The sequence below is a fragment of the Anomaloglossus baeobatrachus genome, unplaced genomic scaffold (genome assembly GCF_048569485.1).
Source record: "Anomaloglossus baeobatrachus isolate aAnoBae1 unplaced genomic scaffold, aAnoBae1.hap1 Scaffold_410, whole genome shotgun sequence".
In the NCBI taxonomy this organism is placed as follows: domain Eukaryota; kingdom Metazoa; phylum Chordata; class Amphibia; order Anura; family Aromobatidae; genus Anomaloglossus; species Anomaloglossus baeobatrachus.
Window position 1 is genome coordinate 168,820 of NW_027443436.1, and position 14,481 is coordinate 183,300.

The window sequence follows — 14,481 nt, forward strand, 5'->3', positions numbered from 1 at the left end:
CCAGCAGCCTGGGAGCCGGCTACACCCCTTCCATCCCCCCCATGGCAGGCCAAGCTCAAGGCGAAGGCCGTCGTCCAAGATGCACAGCAAGCCAGAGTCATTTGCATAGCGGGGCGGCGGCTTCGGAGCCCAACGTGCGTTCGACGCCTGTAAACAGGCAGAAGGCTGCAGCTCCGGCTGCTCGCTCAGGGCGGCAGGAAGAGGCCCGGCGTCGGAGGCTCAACGTCGGCAGCCCCACCAGGCGGCCGCAAAAAAGGGCCCGGCCGTGCACTTCCTGCTGCTGCAGCCGCAAGTGCCATCTTTGGAGCGTGCCCGCTGGCGCTCGCTACAAAGCTCCCCTCCCGGCTGAACCAAAGGCCAATTCCTGTCACTACACCAGCGGAGGCATCCACAGCCAGCGGGCCCAGGGGGAACTCGGCCGGTGTGTCCAAAGCAGCCAAGCAAAGATATCAGGACGCCAAATCAAGAGTTAAGGGTTTAAACGGAGAGAGGAAAACGAAAAAACAAAGACCAAGGAAGGAACCCCCCCCTCCCCTCCCCTCCCCTCCCCTCCCCTCCCCTCCCCTCCTCTCTTTTAAAAAAGGCTCACAACAAATCCCAGATACCAAAAGCCAGCAGCAAAGCGAGCGGCTTCCCTTTGGCAGCTTCTAGATGGGGCCACAAGGGGGCACCAACAGGCTGTGCTTGCTTGAGAGTCCCTCGCAGCAGGCAGCAAAAGGAGACTCGCACACCTGTTGGCTCGTGGAGCCCCCCAAGCAGCAGCGTGTATCTGTCTATCTTTGACCAGAGCAAATCAGGGGAAAGCGCGAACGCAGTCCCCCACTACCACAAATTATGCAGTCGAGTTTCCCGCATTTGGGGAAATCGCAGGGGTCAGCACACCCGGAGTGCAATGGATGAGCCTCACCCTGGGAGAACCACCTTAGTGATCATGGTATCTCCCCTGCCAGGTAAGTATGAGTTGGGAGCGCGCCGGCTCGACGGGCGCCCCTCCGGCGCAGGCCCGCTACATCGCGGAGTCTCGGGCGGTGGGGTGAGGCGGGATCCGGGGCCAAAGCCAGGCGTTCCTTCGAGAGGGTGCCACCGAGGCCAGCAGCCTGGGAGCCGGCTACACCCCTTCCATCCCCCCCATGGCAGGCCAAGCTCAAGGCGAAGGCCGTCGTCCAAGATGCACAGCAAGCCAGAGTCATTTGCATAGCGGGGCGGCGGCTTCGGAGCCCAACGTGCGTTCGACGCCTGTAAACAGGCAGAAGGCTGCAGCTCCGGCTGCTCGCTCAGGGCGGCAGGAAGAGGCCCGGCGTCGGAGGCTCAACGTCGGCAGCCCCACCAGGCGGCCGCAAAAAAGGGCCCGGCCGTGCACTTCCTGCTGCTGCAGCCGCAAGTGCCATCTTTGGAGCGTGCCCGCTGGCGCTCGCTACAAAGCTCCCCTCCCGGCTGAACCAAAGGCCAATTCCTGTCACTACACCAGCGGAGGCATCCACAGCCAGCGGGCCCAGGGGGAACTCGGCCGGTGTGTCCAAAGCAGCCAAGCAAAGATATCAGGACGCCAAATCAAGAGTTAAGGGTTTAAACGGAGAGAGGAAAACGAAAAAACAAAGACCAAGGAAGGAACCCCCCCCTCCCCTCCCCTCCTCTCTTTTAAAAAAGGCTCACAACAAATCCCAGATACCAAAAGCCAGCAGCAAAGCGAGCGGCTTCCCTTTGGCAGCTTCTAGATGGGGCCACAAGGGGGCACCAACAGGCTGTGCTTGCTTGAGAGTCCCTCGCAGCAGGCAGCAAAAGGAGACTCGCACACCTGTTGGCTCGTGGAGCCCCCCAAGCAGCAGCGTGTATCTGTCTATCTTTGACCAGAGCAAATCAGGGGAAAGCGCGAACGCAGTCCCCCACTACCACAAATTATGCAGTCGAGTTTCCCGCATTTGGGGAAATCGCAGGGGTCAGCACACCCAGAGGGCAATGGATGAGCCTCACCCTGGGAGAACCACCTTAGTGATCATGGTATCTCCCCTGCCAGGTAAGTATGAGTTGGGAGCGCGCCGGCTCGACGGGCGCCCCTCCGGCGCAGGCCCGCTACATCGCGGAGTCTCGGGCGGTGGGGTGAGGCGGGATCCGGGGCCAAAGCCAGGCGTTCCTTCGAGAGGGTGCCACCGAGGCCAGCAGCCTGGGAGCCGGCTACACCCCTTCCATCCCCCCCATGGCAGGCCAAGCTCAAGGCGAAGGCCGTCGTCCAAGATGCACAGCAAGCCAGAGTCATTTGCATAGCGGGGCGGCGGCTTCGGAGCCCAACGTGCGTTCGACGCCTGTAAACAGGCAGAAGGCTGCAGCTCCGGCTGCTCGCTCAGGGCGGCAGGAAGAGGCCCGGCGTCGGAGGCTCAACGTCGGCAGCCCCACCAGGCGGCCGCAAAAAAGGGCCCGGCCGTGCACTTCCTGCTGCTGCAGCCGCAAGTGCCATCTTTGGAGCGTGCCCGCTGGCGCTCGCTACAAAGCTCCCCTCCCGGCTGAACCAAAGGCCAATTCCTGTCACTACACCAGCGGAGGCATCCACAGCCAGCGGGCCCAGGGGGAACTCGGCCGGTGTGTCCAAAGCAGCCAAGCAAAGATATCAGGACGCCAAATCAAGAGTTAAGGGTTTAAACGGAGAGAGGAAAACGAAAAAACAAAGACCAAGGAAGGAACCCCCCCCTCCCCTCCCCTCCCCTCCCCTCCTCTCTTTTAAAAAAGGCTCACAACAAATCCCAGATACCAAAAGCCAGCAGCAAAGCGAGCGGCTTCCCTTTGGCAGCTTCTAGATGGGGCCACAAGGGGGCACCAACAGGCTGTGCTTGCTTGAGAGTCCCTCGCAGCAGGCAGCAAAAGGAGACTCGCACACCTGTTGGCTCGTGGAGCCCCCCAAGCAGCAGCGTGTATCTGTCTATCTTTGACCAGAGCAAATCAGGGGAAAGCGCGAACGCAGTCCCCCACTACCACAAATTATGCAGTCGAGTTTCCCGCATTTGGGGAAATCGCAGGGGTCAGCACACCCGGAGTGCAATGGATGAGCCTCACCCTGGGAGAACCACCTTAGTGATCATGGTATCTCCCCTGCCAGGTAAGTATGAGTTGGGAGCGCGCCGGCTCGACGGGCGCCCCTCCGGCGCAGGCCCGCTACATCGCGGAGTCTCGGGCGGTGGGGTGAGGCGGGATCCGGGGCCAAAGCCAGGCGTTCCTTCGAGAGGGTGCCACCGAGGCCAGCAGCCTGGGAGCCGGCTACACCCCTTCCATCCCCCCCATGGCAGGCCAAGCTCAAGGCGAAGGCCGTCGTCCAAGATGCACAGCAAGCCAGAGTCATTTGCATAGCGGGGCGGCGGCTTCGGAGCCCAACGTGCGTTCGACGCCTGTAAACAGGCAGAAGGCTGCAGCTCCGGCTGCTCGCTCAGGGCGGCAGGAAGAGGCCCGGCGTCGGAGGCTCAACGTCGGCAGCCCCACCAGGCGGCCGCAAAAAAGGGCCCGGCCGTGCACTTCCTGCTGCTGCAGCCGCAAGTGCCATCTTTGGAGCGTGCCCGCTGGCGCTCGCTACAAAGCTCCCCTCCCGGCTGAACCAAAGGCCAATTCCTGTCACTACACCAGCGGAGGCATCCACAGCCAGCGGGCCCAGGGGGAACTCGGCCGGTGTGTCCAAAGCAGCCAAGCAAAGATATCAGGACGCCAAATCAAGAGTTAAGGGTTTAAACGGAGAGAGGAAAACGAAAAAACAAAGACCAAGGAAGGAACCCCCCCCTCCCCTCCCCTCCCCTCCTCTCTTTTAAAAAAGGCTCACAACAAATCCCAGATACCAAAAGCCAGCAGCAAAGCGAGCGGCTTCCCTTTGGCAGCTTCTAGATGGGGCCACAAGGGGGCACCAACAGGCTGTGCTTGCTTGAGAGTCCCTCGCAGCAGGCAGCAAAAGGAGACTCGCACACCTGTTGGCTCGTGGAGCCCCCCAAGCAGCAGCGTGTATCTGTCTATCTTTGACCAGAGCAAATCAGGGGAAAGCGCAAACGCAGTCCCCCACTACCACAAATTATGCAGTCGAGTTTCCCGCATTTGGGGAAATCGCAGGGGTCAGCACACCCGGAGTGCAATGGATGAGCCTCACCCTGGGAGAACCACCTTAGTGATCATGGTATCTCCCCTGCCAGGTAAGTATGAGTTGGGAGCGCGCCGGCTCGACGGGCGCCCCTCCGGCGCAGGCCCGCTACATCGCGGAGTCTCGGGCGGTGGGGTGAGGCGGGATCCGGGGCCAAAGCCAGGCGTTCCTTCGAGAGGGTGCCACCGAGGCCAGCAGCCTGGGAGCCGGCTACACCCCTTCCATCCCCCCCATGGCAGGCCAAGCTCAAGGCGAAGGCCGTCGTCCAAGATGCACAGCAAGCCAGAGTCATTTGCATAGCGGGGCGGCGGCTTCGGAGCCCAACGTGTGTTCGACGCCTGTAAACAGGCAGAAGGCTGCAGCTCCGGCTGCTCGCTCAGGGCGGCAGGAAGAGGCCCGGCGTCGGAGGCTCAACGTCGGCAGCCCCACCAGGCGGCCGCAAAAAAGGGCCCGGCCGTGCACTTCCTGCTGCTGCAGCCGCAAGTGCCATCTTTGGAGCGTGCCCGCTGGCGCTCGCTACAAAGCTCCCCTCCCGGCTGAACCAAAGGCCAATTCCTGTCACTACACCAGCGGAGGCATCCACAGCCAGCGGGCCCAGGGGGAACTCGGCCGGTGTGTCCAAAGCAGCCAAGCAAAGATATCAGGACGCCAAATCAAGAGTTAAGGGTTTAAACGGAGAGAGGAAAACGAAAAAACAAAGACCAAGGAAGGAACCCCCCCCTCCCCTCCCCTCCCCTCCCCTCCCCTCTTTTAAAAAAGGCTCACAACAAATCCCAGATACCAAAAGCCAGCAGCAAAGCGAGCGGCTTCCCTTTGGCAGCTTCTAGATGGGGCCACAAGGGGGCACCAACAGGCTGTGCTTGCTTGAGAGTCCCTCGCAGCAGGCAGCAAAAGGAGACTCGCACACCTGTTGGCTCGTGGAGCCCCCCAAGCAGCAGCGTGTATCTGTCTATCTTTGACCAGAGCAAATCAGGGGAAAGCGCGAACGCAGTCCCCCACTACCACAAATTATGCAGTCGAGTTTCCCGCATTTGGGGAAATCGCAGGGGTCAGCACACCCGGAGTGCAATGGATGAGCCTCACCCTGGGAGAACCACCTTAGTGATCATGGTATCTCCCCTGCCAGGTAAGTATGAGTTGGGAGCGCGCCGGCTCGACGGGCGCCCCTCCGGCGCAGGCCCGCTACATCGCGGAGTCTCGGGCGGTGGGGTGAGGCGGGATCCGGGGCCAAAGCCAGGCGTTCCTTCGAGAGGGTGCCACCGAGGCCAGCAGCCTGGGAGCCGGCTACACCCCTTCCATCCCCCCCATGGCAGGCCAAGCTCAAGGCGAAGGCCGTCGTCCAAGATACACAGCAAGCCAGAGTCATTTGCATAGCGGGGCGGCGGCTTCGGAGCCCAACGTGCGTTCGACGCCTGTAAACAGGCAGAAGGCTGCAGCTCCGGCTGCTCGCTCAGGGCGGCAGGAAGAGGCCCGGCGTCGGAGGCTCAACGTCGGCAGCCCCACCAGGCGGCCGCAAAAAAGGGCCCGGCCGTGCACTTCCTGCTGCTGCAGCCGCAAGTGCCATCTTTGGAGCGTGCCCGCTGGCGCTCGCTACAAAGCTCCCCTCCCGGCTGAACCAAAGGCCAATTCCTGTCACTACACCAGCGGAGGCATCCACAGCCAGCGGGCCCAGGGGGAACTCGGCCGGTGTGTCCAAAGCAGCCAAGCAAAGATATCAGGACGCCAAATCAAGAGTTAAGGGTTTAAACGGAGAGAGGAAAACGAAAAAACAAAGACCAAGGAAGGAACCCCCCCCCTCCCCTCCCCTCCCCTCCCCTCCTCTCTTTTAAAAAAGGCTCACAACAAATCCCAGATACCAAAAGCCAGCAGCAAAGCGAGCGGCTTCCCTTTGGCAGCTTCTAGATGGGGCCACAAGGGGGCACCAACAGGCTGTGCTTGCTTGAGAGTCCCTCGCAGCAGGCAGCAAAAGGAGACTCGCACACCTGTTGGCTCGTGGAGCCCCCCAAGCAGCAGCGTGTATCTGTCTATCTTTGACCAGAGCAAATCAGGGGAAAGCGCGAACGCAGTCCCCCACTACCACAAATTATGCAGTCGAGTTTCCCGCATTTGGGGAAATCGCAGGGGTCAGCACACCCGGAGTGCAATGGATGAGCCTCACCCTGGGAGAACCACCTTAGTGATCATGGTATCTCCCCTGCCAGGTAAGTATGAGTTGGGAGCGCGCCGGCTCGACGGGCGCCCCTCCGGCGCAGGCCCGCTACATCGCGGAGTCTCCGGCGGTGGGGTGAGGCGGGATCCGGGGCCAAAGCCAGGCGTTCCTTCGAGAGGGTGCCACCGAGGCCAGCAGCCTGGGAGCCGGCTACACCCCTTCCATCCCCCCCATGGCAGGCCAAGCTCAAGGCGAAGGCCGTCGTCCAAGATGCACAGCAAGCCAGAGTCATTTGCATAGCGGGGCGGCGGCTTCGGAGCCCAACGTGCGTTCGACGCCTGTAAACAGGCAGAAGGCTGCAGCTCCGGCTGCTCGCTCAGGGCGGCAGGAAGAGGCCCGGCGTCGGAGGCTCAACGTCGGCAGCCCCACCAGGCGGCCGCAAAAAAGGGCCCGGCCGTGCACTTCCTGCTGCTGCAGCCGCAAGTGCCATCTTTGGAGCGTGCCCGCTGGCGCTCGCTACAAAGCTCCCCTCCCGGCTGAACCAAAGGCCAATTCCTGTCACTACACCAGCGGAGGCATCCACAGCCAGCGGGCCCAGGGGGAACTCGGCCGGTGTGTCCAAAGCAGCCAAGCAAAGATATCAGGACGCCAAATCAAGAGTTAAGGGTTTAAACGGAGAGAGGAAAACGAAAAAACAAAGACCAAGGAAGGAACCCCCCCCTCCCCTCCCCTCCCCTCCTCTCTTTTAAAAAAGGCTCACAACAAATCCCAGATACCAAAAGCCAGCAGCAAAGCGAGCGGCTTCCCTTTGGCAGCTTCTAGATGGGGCCACAAGGGGGCACCAACAGGCTGTGCTTGCTTGAGAGTCCCTCGCAGCAGGCAGCAAAAGGAGACTCGCACACCTGTTGGCTCGTGGAGCCCCCCAAGCAGCAGCGTGTATCTGTCTATCTTTGACCAGAGCAAATCAGGGGAAAGCGCGAACGCAGTCCCCCACTACCACAAATTATGCAGTCGAGTTTCCCGCATTTGGGGAAATCGCAGGGGTCAGCACACCCGGAGTGCAATGGATGAGCCTCACCCTGGGAGAACCACCTTAGTGATCATGGTATCTCCCCTGCCAGGTAAGTATGAGTTGGGAGCGCGCCGGCTCGACGGGCGCCCCTCCGGCGCAGGCCCGCTACATCGCGGAGTCTCGGGCGGTGGGGTGAGGCGGGATCCGGGGCCAAAGCCAGGCGTTCCTTCGAGAGGGTGCCACCGAGGCCAGCAGCCTGGGAGCCGGCTACACCCCTTCCATCCCCCCCATGGCAGGCCAAGCTCAAGGCGAAGGCCGTCGTCCAAGATGCACAGCAAGCCAGAGTCATTTGCATAGCGGGGCGGCGGCTTCGGAGCCCAACGTGCGTTCGACGCCTGTAAACAGGCAGAAGGCTGCAGCTCCGGCTGCTCGCTCAGGGCGGCAGGAAGAGGCCCGGCGTCGGAGGCTCAACGTCGGCAGCCCCACCAGGCGGCCGCAAAAAAGGGCCCGGCCGTGCACTTCCTGCTGCTGCAGCCGCAAGTGCCATCTTTGGAGCGTGCCCGCTGGCGCTCGCTACAAAGCTCCCCTCCCGGCTGAACCAAAGGCCAATTCCTGTCACTACACCAGCGGAGGCATCCACAGCCAGCGGGCCCAGGGGGAACTCGGCCGGTGTGTCCAAAGCAGCCAAGCAAAGATATCAGGACGCCAAATCAAGAGTTAAGGGTTTAAACGGAGAGAGGAAAACGAAAAAACAAAGACCAAGGAAGGAACCCCCCCCTCCCCTCCCCTCCCCTCCCCTCCTCTCTTTTAAAAAAGGCTCACAACAAATCCCAGATACCAAAAGCCAGCAGCAAAGCGAGCGGCTTCCCTTTGGCAGCTTCTAGATGGGGCCACAAGGGGGCACCAACAGGCTGTGCTTGCTTGAGAGTCCCTCGCAGCAGGCAGCAAAAGGAGACTCGCACACCTGTTGGCTCGTGGAGCCCCCCAAGCAGCAGCGTGTATCTGTCTATCTTTGACCAGAGCAAATCAGGGGAAAGCGCGAACGCAGTCCCCCACTACCACAAATTATGCAGTCGAGTTTCCCGCATTTGGGGAAATCGCAGGGGTCAGCACACCCGGAGTGCAATGGATGAGCCTCACCCTGGGAGAACCACCTTAGTGATCATGGTATCTCCCCTGCCAGGTAAGTATGAGTTGGGAGCGCGCCGGCTCGACGGGCGCCCCTCCGGCGCAGGCCCGCTACATCGCGGAGTCTCGGGCGGTGGGGTGAGGCGGGATCCGGGGCCAAAGCCAGGCGTTCCTTCGAGAGGGTGCCACCGAGGCCAGCAGCCTGGGAGCCGGCTACACCCCTTCCATCCCCCCCATGGCAGGCCAAGCTCAAGGCGAAGGCCGTCGTCCAAGATGCACAGCAAGCCAGAGTCATTTGCATAGCGGGGCGGCGGCTTCGGAGCCCAACGTGCGTTCGACGCCTGTAAACAGGCAGAAGGCTGCAGCTCCGGCTGCTCGCTCAGGGCGGCAGGAAGAGGCCCGGCGTGGGAGGCTCAACGTCGGCAGCCCCACCAGGCGGCCGCAAAAAAGGGCCCGGCCGTGCACTTCCTGCTGCTGCAGCCGCAAGTGCCATCTTTGGAGCGTGCCCGCTGGCGCTCGCTACAAAGCTCCCCTCCCGGCTGAACCAAAGGCCAATTCCTGTCACTACACCAGCGGAGGCATCCACAGCCAGCGGGCCCAGGGGGAACTCGGCCGGTGTGTCCAAAGCAGCCAAGCAAAGATATCAGGACGCCAAATCAAGAGTTAAGGGTTTAAACGGAGAGAGGAAAACGAAAAAACAAAGACCAAGGAAGGAACCCCCCCCCTCCCCTCCCCTCCCCTCCCCTCCCCTCCCCTCCTCTCCCCTCCTCTCCCCTCCTCTCTTTTAAAAAAGGCTCACAACAAATCCCAGATACCAAAAGCCAGCAGCAAAGCGAGCGGCTTCCCTTTGGCAGCTTCTAGATGGGGCCACAAGGGGGCACCAACAGGCTGTGCTTGCTTGAGAGTCCCTCGCAGCAGGCAGCAAAAGGAGACTCGCACACCTGTTGGCTCGTGGAGCCCCCCAAGCAGCAGCGTGTATCTGTCTATCTTTGACCAGAGCAAATCAGGGGAAAGCGCGAACGCAGTCCCCCACTACCACAAATTATGCAGTCGAGTTTCCCGCATTTGGGGAAATCGCAGGGGTCAGCACACCCGGAGTGCAATGGATGAGCCTCACCCTGGGAGAACCACCTTAGTGATCATGGTATCTCCCCTGCCAGGTAAGTATGAGTTGGGAGCGCGCCGGCTCGACGGGCGCCCCTCCGGCGCAGGCCCGCTACATCGCGGAGTCTCGGGCGGTGGGGTGAGGCGGGATCCGGGGCCAAAGCCAGGCGTTCCTTCGAGAGGGTGCCACCGAGGCCAGCAGCCTGGGAGCCGGCTACACCCCTTCCATCCCCCCCATGGCAGGCCAAGCTCAAGGCGAAGGCCGTCGTCCAAGATGCACAGCAAGCCAGAGTCATTTGCATAGCGGGGCGGCGGCTTCGGAGCCCAACGTGCGTTCGACGCCTGTAAACAGGCAGAAGGCTGCAGCTCCGGCTGCTCGCTCAGGGCGGCAGGAAGAGGCCCGGCGTCGGAGGCTCAACGTCGGCAGCCCCACCAGGCGGCCGCAAAAAAGGGCCCGGCCGTGCACTTCCTGCTGCTGCAGCCGCAAGTGCCATCTTTGGAGCGTGCCCGCTGGCGCTCGCTACAAAGCTCCCCTCCCGGCTGAACCAAAGGCCAATTCCTGTCACTACACCAGCGGAGGCATCCACAGCCAGCGGGCCCAGGGGGAACTCGGCCGGTGTGTCCAAAGCAGCCAAGCAAAGATATCAGGACGCCAAATCAAGAGTTAAGGGTTTAAACGGAGAGAGGAAAACGAAAAAACAAAGACCAAGGAAGGAACCCCCCCCTCCCCTCCCCTCCCCTCCCCTCCCCTCCTCTCTTTTAAAAAAGGCTCACAACAAATCCCAGATACCAAAAGCCAGCAGCAAAGCGAGCGGCTTCCCTTTGGCAGCTTCTAGATGGGGCCACAAGGGGGCACCAACAGGCTGTGCTTGCTTGAGAGTCCCTCGCAGCAGGCAGCAAAAGGAGACTCGCACACCTGTTGGCTCGTGGAGCCCCCCAAGCAGCAGCGTGTATCTGTCTATCTTTGACCAGAGCAAATCAGGGGAAAGCGCGAACGCAGTCCCCCACTACCACAAATTATGCAGTCGAGTTTCCCGCATTTGGGGAAATCGCAGGGGTCAGCACACCCGGAGTGCAATGGATGAGCCTCACCCTGGGAGAACCACCTTAGTGATCATGGTATCTCCCCTGCCAGGTAAGTATGAGTTGGGAGCGCGCCGGCTCGACGGGCGCCCCTCCGGCGCAGGCCCGCTACATCGCGGAGTCTCGGGCGGTGGGGTGAGGCGGGATCCGGGGCCAAAGCCAGGCGTTCCTTCGAGAGGGTGCCACCGAGGCCAGCAGCCTGGGAGCCGGCTACACCCCTTCCATCCCCCCCATGGCAGGCCAAGCTCAAGGCGAAGGCCGTCGTCCAAGATGCACAGCAAGCCAGAGTCATTTGCATAGCGGGGCGGCGGCTTCGGAGCCCAACGTGCGTTCGACGCCTGTAAACAGGCAGAAGGCTGCAGCTCCGGCTGCTCGCTCAGGGCGGCAGGAAGAGGCCCGGCGTCGGAGGCTCAACGTCGGCAGCCCCACCAGGCGGCCGCAAAAAAGGGCCCGGCCGTGCACTTCCTGCTGCTGCAGCCGCAAGTGCCATCTTTGGAGCGTGCCCGCTGGCGCTCGCTACAAAGCTCCCCTCCCGGCTGAACCAAAGGCCAATTCCTGTCACTAAACCAGCGGAGGCATCCACAGCCAGCGGGCCCAGGGGGAACTCGGCCGGTGTGTCCAAAGCAGCCAAGCAAAGATATCAGGACGCCAAATCAAGAGTTAAGGGTTTAAACGGAGAGAGGAAAACGAAAAAACAAAGACCAAGGAAGGAACCCCCCCCTCCCCTCCCCTCCCCTCCCCTCCCCTCCCCTCCCCTCCCCTCCTCTCTTTTAAAAAAGGCTCACAACAAATCCCAGATACCAAAAGCCAGCAGCAAAGCGAGCGGCTTCCCTTTGGCAGCTTCTAGATGGGGCCACAAGGGGGCACCAACAGGCTGTGCTTGCTTGAGAGTCCCTCGCAGCAGGCAGCAAAAGGAGACTCGCACACCTGTTGGCTCGTGGAGCCCCCCAAGCAGCAGCGTGTATCTGTCTATCTTTGACCAGAGCAAATCAGGGGAAAGCGCGAACGCAGTCCCCCACTACCACAAATTATGCAGTCGAGTTTCCCGCATTTGGGGAAATCGCAGGGGTCAGCACACCCGGAGTGCAATGGATGAGCCTCACCCTGGGAGAACCACCTTAGTGATCATGGTATCTCCCCTGCCAGGTAAGTATGAGTTGGGAGCGCGCCGGCTCGACGGGCGCCCCTCCGGCGCAGGCCCGCTACATCGCGGAGTCTCGGGCGGTGGGGTGAGGCGGGATCCGGGGCCAAAGCCAGGCGTTCCTTCGAGAGGGTGCCACCGAGGCCAGCAGCCTGGGAGCCGGCTACACCCCTTCCATCCCCCCCATGGCAGGCCAAGCTCAAGGCGAAGGCCGTCGTCCAAGATGCACAGCAAGCCAGAGTCATTTGCATAGCGGGGCGGCGGCTTCGGAGCCCAACGTGCGTTCGACGCCTGTAAACAGGCAGAAGGCTGCAGCTCCGGCTGCTCGCTCAGGGCGGCAGGAAGAGGCCCGGCGTCGGAGGCTCAACGTCGGCAGCCCCACCAGGCGGCCGCAAAAAAGGGCCCGGCCGTGCACTTCCTGCTGCTGCAGCCGCAAGTGCCATCTTTGGAGCGTGCCCGCTGGCGCTCGCTACAAAGCTCCCCTCCCGGCTGAACCAAAGGCCAATTCCTGTCACTACACCAGCGGAGGCATCCACAGCCAGCGGGCCCAGGGGGAACTCGGCCGGTGTGTCCAAAGCAGCCAAGCAAAGATATCAGGACGCCAAATCAAGAGTTAAGGGTTTAAACGGAGAGAGGAAAACGAAAAAACAAAGACCAAGGAAGGAACCCCCCCCTCCCCTCCCCTCCCCTCCCCTCCCCTCCCCTCCTCTCTTTTAAAAAAGGCTCACAACAAATCCCAGATACCAAAAGCCAGCAGCAAAGCGAGCGGCTTCCCTTTGGCAGCTTCTAGATGGGGCCACAAGGGGGCACCAACAGGCTGTGCTTGCTTGAGAGTCCCTCGCAGCAGGCAGCAAAAGGAGACTCGCACACCTGTTGGCTCGTGGAGCCCCCCAAGCAGCAGCGTGTATCTGTCTATCTTTGACCAGAGCAAATCAGGGGAAAGCGCGAACGCAGTCCCCCACTACCACAAATTATGCAGTCGAGTTTCCCGCATTTGGGGAAATCGCAGGGGTCAGCACACCCGGAGTGCAATGGATGAGCCTCACCCTGGGAGAACCACCTTAGTGATCATGGTATCTCCCCTGCCAGGTAAGTATGAGTTGGGAGCGCGCCGGCTCGACGGGCGCCCCTCCGGCGCAGGCCCGCTACATCGCGGAGTCTCGGGCGGTGGGGTGAGGCGGGATCCGGGGCCAAAGCCAGGCGTTCCTTCGAGAGGGTGCCACCGAGGCCAGCAGCCTGGGAGCCGGCTACACCCCTTCCATCCCCCCCATGGCAGGCCAAGCTCAAGGCGAAGGCCGTCGTCCAAGATGCACAGCAAGCCAGAGTCATTTGCATAGCGGGGCGGCGGCTTCGGAGCCCAACGTGCGTTCGACGCCTGTAAACAGGCAGAAGGCTGCAGCTCCGGCTGCTCGCTCAGGGCGGCAGGAAGAGGCCCGGCGTCGGAGGCTCAACGTCGGCAGCCCCACCAGGCGGCCGCAAAAAAGGGCCCGGCCGTGCACTTCCTGCTGCTGCAGCCGCAAGTGCCATCTTTGGAGCGTGCCCGCTGGCGCTCGCTACAAAGCTCCCCTCCCGGCTGAACCAAAGGCCAATTCCTGTCACTACACCAGCGGAGGCATCCACAGCCAGCGGGCCCAGGGGGAACTCGGCCGGTGTGTCCAAAGCAGCCAAGCAAAGATATCAGGACGCCAAATCAAGAGTTAAGGGTTTAAACGGAGAGAGGAAAACGAAAAAACAAAGACCAAGGAAGGAACCCCCCCCCTCCCCTCCCCTCCTCTCTTTTAAAAAAGGCTCACAACAAATCCCAGATACCAAAAGCCAGCAGCAAAGCGAGCGGCTTCCCTTTGGCAGCTTCTAGATGGGGCCACAAGGGGGCACCAACAGGCTGTGCTTGCTTGAGAGTCCCTCGCAGCAGGCAGCAAAAGGAGACTCGCACACCTGTTGGCTCGTGGAGCCCCCCAAGCAGCAGCGTGTATCTGTCTATCTTTGACCAGAGCAAATCAGGGGAAAGCGCGAACGCAGTCCCCCACTACCACAAATTATGCAGTCGAGTTTCCCGCATTTGGGGAAATCGCAGGGGTCAGCACACCCAGAGGGCAATGGATGAGCCTCACCCTGGGAGAACCACCTTAGTGATCATGGTATCTCCCCTGCCAGGTAAGTATGAGTTGGGAGCGCGCCGGCTCGACGGGCGCCCCTCCGGCGCAGGCCCGCTACATCGCGGAGTCTCGGGCGGTGGGGTGAGGCGGGATCCGGGGCCAAAGCCAGGCGTTCCTTCGAGAGGGTGCCACCGAGGCCAGCAGCCTGGGAGCCGGCTACACCCCTTCCATCCCCCCCATGGCAGGCCAAGCTCAAGGCGAAGGCCGTCGTCCAAGATGCACAGCAAGCCAGAGTCATTTGCATAGCGGGGCGGCGGCTTCGGAGCCCAACGTGCGTTCGACGCCTGTAAACAGGCAGAAGGCTGCAGCTCCGGCTGCTCGCTCAGGGCGGCAGGAAGAGGCCCGGCGTCGGAGGCTCAACGTCGGCAGCCCCACCAGGCGGCCGCAAAAAAGGGCCCGGCCGTGCACTTCCTGCTGCTGCAGCCGCAAGTGCCATCTTTGGAGCGTGCCCGCTGGCGCTCGCTACAAAGCTCCCCTCCCGGCTGAACCAAAGGCCAATTCCTGTCACTACACCAGCGGAGGCATCCACAGCCAGCGGGCCCAGGGGGAACTCGGCCGGTGTGTCCAAAGCAGCCAAGCAAAGATATCAGGACGCCAAATCAA

General features: G+C 61.8%; 13 non-coding genes across 13 annotated transcripts; all 13 read right to left on the reverse strand.

Annotated features, from left to right (window-relative positions):
* Nucleotides 1-794: 794 nt before the first annotated feature.
* Nucleotides 795-958, reverse strand: LOC142277355 (U1 spliceosomal RNA). Its single transcript, XR_012740520.1, has one exon. It is a non-coding gene; the product is annotated as a U1 spliceosomal RNA (small nuclear RNA).
* A 900-nt stretch (nt 959-1,858) lies between these two features.
* Nucleotides 1,859-2,022, reverse strand: LOC142277491 (U1 spliceosomal RNA). Its single transcript, XR_012740642.1, has one exon. It is a non-coding gene; the product is annotated as a U1 spliceosomal RNA (small nuclear RNA).
* Nucleotides 2,023-2,932: 910 nt separating this feature from the next.
* LOC142277357 (U1 spliceosomal RNA) lies at nt 2,933-3,096 on the reverse strand. Its single transcript, XR_012740521.1, has one exon. It is a non-coding gene; the product is annotated as a U1 spliceosomal RNA (small nuclear RNA).
* A 905-nt stretch (nt 3,097-4,001) lies between these two features.
* LOC142277470 (U1 spliceosomal RNA) lies at nt 4,002-4,165 on the reverse strand. The gene has a single exon (XR_012740623.1). It is a non-coding gene; the product is annotated as a U1 spliceosomal RNA (small nuclear RNA).
* Nucleotides 4,166-5,075: 910 nt separating this feature from the next.
* On the reverse strand, nt 5,076-5,239 carry LOC142277358 (U1 spliceosomal RNA). The gene has a single exon (XR_012740522.1). It is a non-coding gene; the product is annotated as a U1 spliceosomal RNA (small nuclear RNA).
* A 911-nt stretch (nt 5,240-6,150) lies between these two features.
* LOC142277359 (U1 spliceosomal RNA) lies at nt 6,151-6,314 on the reverse strand. Its single transcript, XR_012740523.1, has one exon. It is a non-coding gene; the product is annotated as a U1 spliceosomal RNA (small nuclear RNA).
* A 905-nt stretch (nt 6,315-7,219) lies between these two features.
* Nucleotides 7,220-7,383, reverse strand: LOC142277360 (U1 spliceosomal RNA). The gene has a single exon (XR_012740524.1). It is a non-coding gene; the product is annotated as a U1 spliceosomal RNA (small nuclear RNA).
* A 910-nt stretch (nt 7,384-8,293) lies between these two features.
* LOC142277361 (U1 spliceosomal RNA) lies at nt 8,294-8,457 on the reverse strand. Its single transcript, XR_012740525.1, has one exon. It is a non-coding gene; the product is annotated as a U1 spliceosomal RNA (small nuclear RNA).
* A 941-nt stretch (nt 8,458-9,398) lies between these two features.
* LOC142277362 (U1 spliceosomal RNA) lies at nt 9,399-9,562 on the reverse strand. The gene has a single exon (XR_012740526.1). It is a non-coding gene; the product is annotated as a U1 spliceosomal RNA (small nuclear RNA).
* Nucleotides 9,563-10,477: 915 nt separating this feature from the next.
* LOC142277363 (U1 spliceosomal RNA) lies at nt 10,478-10,641 on the reverse strand. The gene has a single exon (XR_012740527.1). It is a non-coding gene; the product is annotated as a U1 spliceosomal RNA (small nuclear RNA).
* Nucleotides 10,642-11,571: 930 nt separating this feature from the next.
* LOC142277365 (U1 spliceosomal RNA) lies at nt 11,572-11,735 on the reverse strand. Its single transcript, XR_012740529.1, has one exon. It is a non-coding gene; the product is annotated as a U1 spliceosomal RNA (small nuclear RNA).
* A 920-nt stretch (nt 11,736-12,655) lies between these two features.
* On the reverse strand, nt 12,656-12,819 carry LOC142277366 (U1 spliceosomal RNA). Its single transcript, XR_012740530.1, has one exon. It is a non-coding gene; the product is annotated as a U1 spliceosomal RNA (small nuclear RNA).
* Nucleotides 12,820-13,720: 901 nt separating this feature from the next.
* Nucleotides 13,721-13,884, reverse strand: LOC142277492 (U1 spliceosomal RNA). Its single transcript, XR_012740643.1, has one exon. It is a non-coding gene; the product is annotated as a U1 spliceosomal RNA (small nuclear RNA).
* Between the last annotated feature and the right edge of the window lie 597 nt (nt 13,885-14,481).